Below are 7,539 nucleotides of genomic sequence, written 5' to 3'. Positions count from 1 at the left end.
CAGCCATGATGCAATCAGTTGAAAGGATGTTTCTTTGGGGCTGTGACCTGCTTCCAATATAAGTGGAAGCTTTTGAAAAGATTGCTTGCTTTTTGCTGGATCTGTACCCTGCATCTGTCCCATTGACCTCCAGTTGTTTGTTCTTGGGTCAATTGACTTGTCATATTGCTACTGATCCTTCACGTTGTGAATGGTCTGCATAGGATCATTTGCCTTTGTGGGCACGCCCGTTGTCTTTCTGATGATCTTGGGCGCTCATCAGCCCCTGCAGCTCTGTAAATGAGACGTTTCCAGGCTAACACGTGACCCATCGACTAGGAATCTGCCCTAATTTGGACTTGCTTGCTGGTTTCTTCTCTCTCTCTCTCTCTCTCTCTCTCTCTCTCTCTCACACACACACACACACACCACTCACTAATTGTGCTTTTCTGGAGAACCCCGTCTAAGGTAGTGAGTTAGAACATGTTATTATACCCCAAATAGGAAAAAACAGTCTCTATTCCAATTGTCTAAATCCTTCCAGTCAATGCGCTTCCAAGTCAGATGAATCAAGTCTTTAGTGTATTTAGCATTTCAAGTGTGACTGAGTTATTAATAGAGGTAATTCAGGAACATACAGCATTTTCCTTTCAACCAGAAGAGCCAAAGAAATTCCATTGTAATGTGAGTTTGAATATTCAACAAAAAGCAGGAGGATGGGCCTCTTAGTAAATGTTAAAACATATAATTGACTAATTCTCTCAAAGGGCCTACATTTGAATTGATATAGATTCAAGATAGCTCCTATGGCACCAATGTAAAATGTTAATGTGCTTAAGAACCTCCAGGGAGCCCTGGAAAAGGCCTGTCTCAGGGATCTCCACCAGTAGCCTTTAGGCGAGGCAAATCCTCGGCATTTCCACAGCTCTCTTAAGGTAATTCTGATGCAGAGGATCTGCTGCTGATCCTTGAGAAAGGCTGTAACCAGTTGGTTTAAACTTATCATGAAAAACAGGCATCATTTCAAATCCATGACCCAGTATATTGTCCTCTATTGCAGACATACTTTGTACTGTGATAGAACCCAACCAAATAACTGCCATCCATCTGGTCAATACTGACTCACAGGGACCCTACAGGACAGGGTAAAACTGTCCCTGTGAGTGTCTAAGACACTTAAAAAACAAAACAAAATCTCACTGTCATTGAGTTAATTCTGACTCATGGTGAACCCATAGGGCATAGCGAAACTGCCTCTGTGGATTTCCAAAACAGTAACTCTTTCTCACAGTGGAAAATGTCCTCTTTCTCCTAGGGATCAGCTGGGGGCTTTAAACTGCAGACCTTCTGATTGGCAGTCAAATGGGACACCACTATGCTGCCAGTGAAAACCTCTCTCAAGGCCCCCAGAGCTGCTAGTGGGATCGCATCCCAAGGTGGAGCCATGAGGCCATCAGGGCTCCTACTACTGTGCTGCATATGGAGAATCAATATATTCTCATGGGTAAAATAATAATTGTGCTAATTTTTGTCTGCAAAAAGTTAGCACTTTGAGAAAAAGGGTAGCACAAGTTATTTCCCATTTATAGTTTGGCAGAAAATGTTGGCTACATTTTTTCATAGCTATTCCTTCTGTTTCCTGCGTCATGGCATCCATATTTTCTCCTTACTAATAGAATGAGGAGTAAAGGACAGTAAGTGCATCATCACTCCTACGCATCTATGTTCCACACAATTAAATTTTGCTGATTCAACTTCTGTGTAATTCAGGCATTCTAGGGGCATGGACTCAAAAATCAGATTTATAAGCCTAGAAAATTAATCAACTGCCAATTTAATATTTTCCCTGCTTTTAGCAGAACTACGTCCAAGTAAGTGTATGGAAATTCTACTTTCAAGCAGGTTTTGGTACCTGGGCCTACCCTTGACATTTATCCATGTTCCTTCATGTCTGCATCCTGTATTAAAAGACACATTTATCGCAGCATTGACTATTTTTAAAGCATCAATAAGGGCCGGAGAGCTACTGATTTTCCGAACAAAACTCTGGAGATTCTGAAGTGCTTGGTAGACATGATCTTCATGAACAATTCAGAAATCATCGGGAAGAAGAAGCACCAGTACCTGTTTTTGTTTGTTTGTTTGTTTTTACCAAATAAATTTAATAAGGATAAAAGGTGTCAGAGAGGAGTGTGATTAAGACTTAATGAGAAAATAATATTCAAATAGCCTGAAGTAAAAAAATAATTAGCGTGCCCCTAAGCAATATTCCTTCACCAAATAGATCATTGTTTATAAGGTAGTCACAACAAATTTTGTTATATTTCACAAAAGAGTCTGCAAAAACCATGTATCTAATTACATTTATCCACAAATAACCAAGAAATTGTCTTGTCCACACATAACTCCCCCCGCCCTCCCGCCCAATGCATCTAGTCCAACTCATAGTAAACCTGTCAGACAGAAGACAACCATGCTATAGGATCACACAGGACTGTCCATCTTTACAGGAGCAGGCAAACTCATCATTCAAATGCACATTTTTTGTGAGTTTGAATAGTGCACTTTGTAGTCAGCAGTCCAATGTTTAACACACTATGACACAAGGGATCCTTTGTTCACACAGACCACATATGCCGCTGTCTTCATCTACACTTAATTTATATATGGAGCTTAATATATTCACCAATAAGGGATCATTATAGGAACACATAAAAGACTAACAGAACAAGATAAAGCAGCCCTAGACGAGGTCATCACCTTCCGAGGGCAGTTGATTCAGCACACAGAAAGCAGTGCAGGCACGGACCAGAAGCACTCACCCTGAAAGGTGTGGGTCTCCAAAGGAATGCCTGAATAGAGTGAGAATTTCAGTGCACAGCTTTCAAAAACTGGGTGGAGGTTGGAGGTTGAAGGTGGGGTACAGGTGCCTGTAAAAAGTTGTGAGACCCACTTCCAAAGAATCGGACACTGAAAACGCTGCAGGCTGTAGTTTACTCTGAACCCCACCGGGTCACCCTCTGGGATCCAGTGCGAGGGGTAGAGTCAATATATAGAAAGCTCAAAACATGGAACACTAGACTGCCAGGAGTTTATGATCAAGACTTGCCATCAAGTGGCATGAGAAGCATTATACAATGGCACAAGACATGAAAGACATTTCCAAAAAAATAATTAAAAAGTCCTTTGTCTGATTTCATAGGGCTTTTTAAAATCAAACTTTGGAAACCTCATCTTGGAAGTCACATTTCTATTTACTAGAGGAGCCTGTGGCTCCGGCACTGAGCTGCCAGCTGCAAGGGCAGAAGTTGTAGCCAGTCCTGCAGGGTCGCTATTAGTTGGAATAAACTTGAAGCAAGTGAGCTCAAGGAGCACCTGCTCTTAGGTAGAAAACCGGCATGGATGAGATGCTATACCTGACACGCTCTCCTTACCGCTATCACAGTGCCACAGGAAATGGTGTATGACCAAGTTCCTCACCTCCTCCTGTGACACTCCCCTCCCCCCAACAAGGACATAAAGCCAGGCCAATGAGAATAATAAGGAACTCAAGCAACATGGGTTAATTATATTGAGGTGTAATTTTCAACTTCCATATCAGCAAAAAGTGTTTTGAATTGTTTGGCTTAACTTAAAATTTTTCATATTAACTTCTTAGGCAGAATTTAGTAAAACCAGTGGACAAAGTAACTTGAGAAAAACAACAACAACAACAACAACAACAAAACAACAACAAAAAGCCAAGAACTAAGAACTGCAAACAGAGTAAGCAGCTTCTGAAATACCAAGTGAAATGTTTCAACAAAGAATTGCATCATAGAGGTACACAGTTATCTGCTCGTCCAACTTGAAGAGATCCATATTTGTGCTGATTCCAAAGAAATGTGACCCCAACTAATGTGGGTCCCCCGCCCCCAGAAGAGTGCTCTTCAGAGGACAGCAATAAAGCTATAGCTGGGGGAGAGGGGCATGTCTGATTAGAGCACACAGGAGGAATGAAGAGGGATGGAGCGTGAGGGGAACACCTCCTGGCCCACCAAGCCCCAAGGATGATATTCCTGCTCAGAGAAGCCAATGGACAGAGAGGACCACAGGGCCATCCCCACCACAAGACCCAACATCGCTCCCTGAACTATAGTGCTACAGGGGACAACACTGGAGACACAGTGTGGGAATTGTGCCTGATCTGACCCTACCACTCTGAGTTGAAACACTAAGGGCATGCAACAGAGCAGCAAGGGGAGCAAAGTGATGAAATCCCTGGGGAATACCAAAATAGAATTTGGGGACACACTATGTCAGCCCTTCAGATTCGACTGGAAAACCCTCCTAAAGGCTAAAAAACAGACCTGGAACTATTTTTGTCATTAGCTTTCTTTTTGTTGTTACTTTGTTTTTGTTTGCTGTTGTTTTGTTGGTTTTGTCTGACTTTGTTGTTTGTTTGTCTTTGCCTTGTTTTTGTGCTTATTGATGCCTCTGCATTTCTATCTAGATAAGATAATTGGGATAAACAATTCAGAGATGAAAACAACGGGATTGATGGTTCCAGGGGGACACAAGAGAAAGGGAGGTGGGAGAAAGGAAGGGGTAGTCAACCAACCCAGGGACAAGGGAACAACAAGTGAATTAAAATTAATGGAGAGAAGGGTATAGGATGTCCAGTGGGGTTTAACCAAGGGCAATGTAACACGGAGGAGTTACTAAACCTGAATGAAGGCCAAATATGATAATGGGACAAGGAAAGTAAAATGAAATAGAAGAAAGAACTAGGAGGCAAAAGACATTTTATAGAGGTCTAAATACAGGCATGTACATAGGTATATATTTATATATAACAATAGGGAAATCTATCTATCTATCTATCTATCTATCTATCTATCTATCTATCTATCTATCTAACTATCTATGTTAAGAATTAAGTTAGCACATGGGCATTAGGTCTTGACTCAAGTACTCCCTCAACACAACAAGACTTTGCTCTGATAATCCGGCACTCTCTGATGCTCACCTTCCTGACACGATCATTGAAGACAAAATGGTGCATAAACAAATGTGGTGAAGAAAGCTGATGGTTTCCAAAGTGTGAGTTCAGTTCAGGGTAGCTTCCCTGTTCTGTTAATTAAACTTTGGAACATTAAAACAGGCTTGGGAAAATGGCTGGGTAGAAAATATTATTCTATTCACTTTGTTCCCAGCCTCTAGGTAGGTAACTTTGGAGCATATGGAAAAAACAATCCAACGTCTGGAATTTGCTACAGTGGAACAAATACCTAAACACCATTTCTTAATTTTTGTATCCCATGTGGACCATTGAGCTTGGAGTGTGGCCAAAATATCGTTCATGAGCCATCAGTCAGCTTGGCACTTTGTGTGTCCATCCTGAAGTGATGGATGGACCATTTAAATAGTTTAAAGAAAATGTTGTACTGGCAGAAAGTAAGATCACTCATTGGCCTTCTGTTTGTTCATCGTGATAAATATTTATTATTTTGATGAAAAGAATGTTCCTTGTCTGTCAGATTCCACCTTCTGGGAAGAAAATATTGAGACAAGAGAATATTTATCATTTGAGAGTTTATTAGTACTTCCAATTTATTTACTCTTGTAAGGAAAACAAGCTCCACATCAGGAAGTGATAATGTGACAAAAGCCAAGACTGCAGCGAGATGGGTTGGAAAAATCAAGGGGACACGAACTCCAGGTTGTTCGGTGGTGTGTTTTTTCAGACAGTAATTCGGCTCTCATGTTCACTGAAGGCTATACTGCTCCCTGCCTTCCTTCTTCCATGGTCACACTTATGTCAGAATGTGAGACCCTGGGGATTTTACTGCAGTTTCTCCACTTAAGACATGAGAGATTAGAGATATGATACGTGCTTTTCATTTTTAATGGCTATAATTATTGTCTTGTCAAATCTTGAGACATTGAGGGGGCTTGCATATTATATTACAGAGAAAACTTGTAAGCATTCACTAAAATCTGTCAGCCTTCCCTGTGTTCTGTGTAAGCGCTGACACGAATGCTGCTTTTTCAGTGCACATTTCTTTTTAGTAAAGACAGGAAGGGCGATTATTTCACTGGGAGGGCTGGTTCTCACCAACACAAGCCTGTGGAACACAGTGCCCAATACACAGAGTTCTGGCTCTGTGTGTGATGAGATTTGAAATGACATCGTATTTGTGTATCCTCATCAAAATCTCCATCTCCCCACTCCTATGTTCCACCTCTCCTCTTTCTTTCTCTTACTCTCCTTTCTGTGGGGGAAGGTTTGTATTTCTGATTGCTTTTAGTTTCTCTCCCTTTTAAATTGTTTTATTCATTTTTTTTCTCCTTAAGTTGATTCTTTTATTAGATTATATATATTATTATTATATTACATAATATATAATATGTGATATGATATAATTTAAATTTTACTTTCAATTGCTTAATTTGATTTTTGACTTAAAATAAATATTAATATTAACATTTAAATACTATTATATATATTTTTAGTGAAAATTCACACAGCAAATTAGGTCCTTATTTGACAATCTCTACACAAGTTGTTCAATAATATCAATAATAATAATAATGTTCAATAACATTTTATCTTGGTCTCAATTCTTAATGAATATGGCCTTAAGGTTTCTAAAATGAGTTGATTTTCGTGCAAATGGTTCCTGACTACATTTTCCTGTGTGTAAGTAGTTTGCAAAGTCCCAAACAAGTAAACAAAGGAATAAAAATAAAACAAATGAACAAAAAGGCTTCTTCATCTTCATGTGATAACACGATATGAATGAGCAGTGAGATTGTGAAATAATAGTCATACCCAATCAATGAAACCCATTGCTGTGTAGTCACTTACGACTCATGGCAACCCCATGTATCAGAGTAGACTGCTCCTTATGTTTCTTTCTTCCTTAACATTTTAAAAACAGATGTATTGAATTATAATTTACATACCTTACGATACAAGTTTAAAAATAAAAGAGTTTTACTAGTCATGATTAGCTCCCATTTCCCTCCAACCTCCCCTGCCATAACCCCAAGAAACTATTAACCCAATTACTGTCTCTATAAATTTATCTACCTGGATTTTACATAAAGAAAAACATACAAAAATAATAACAAATTTTAAAAAAACAACAGCAATAAAAAGTACAAAAATTTCAGTTGAAAAGATACATAGTAGAAATGAAGAAAACTACAGCAAATTTAAAATGGGTCAAAAGGGAGAATAAGCAGAGAATACTTGAAAGATGTTTACCAGTCAGTGGACTATGCAGAGGCATTTGGCTGATAGATCACAGCGAACTATGAGAAGAATGGGAATTCCAGAACAATTCATTGTGCTCATCCAGAACCTGCACATGGATCAAGAAAGCAGCAGTTGTGTGAACGGCAAAGAGAATTCTGCACGGTTTGAAATCTGCAAAGGTGTGTGTCAGGATTTTATCCTCTCATCTTATTGATTAAATCTGTATGTTAAGCAAATAATTAGAAAAACTGGATTATATGAAGCATAAGGTAGCATTAGAATTGGTAGAAAGCTTATTAACAACTGGTAATATGAAG

The 7,539-nt window shown here is 39.3% G+C and overlaps 1 non-coding gene across 1 annotated transcript; it reads left to right on the top strand.

The window, feature by feature from the left end:
* Positions 1–5,052: 5,052 nt before the first annotated feature.
* LOC142442127 (small nucleolar RNA SNORA36 family) lies at positions 5,053–5,183 on the top strand. Its single transcript, XR_012783371.1, has one exon. It is a non-coding gene; the product is annotated as a small nucleolar RNA SNORA36 family (small nucleolar RNA).
* The last annotated feature ends 2,356 nt before the right edge of the window (positions 5,184–7,539 follow it).

Source organism: Tenrec ecaudatus, chromosome 2 (assembly GCF_050624435.1).
Source record: "Tenrec ecaudatus isolate mTenEca1 chromosome 2, mTenEca1.hap1, whole genome shotgun sequence".
Classification (NCBI taxonomy): domain Eukaryota; kingdom Metazoa; phylum Chordata; class Mammalia; order Afrosoricida; family Tenrecidae; genus Tenrec; species Tenrec ecaudatus.
This window is presented reverse-complemented; position numbering and strand designations above follow the sequence as displayed.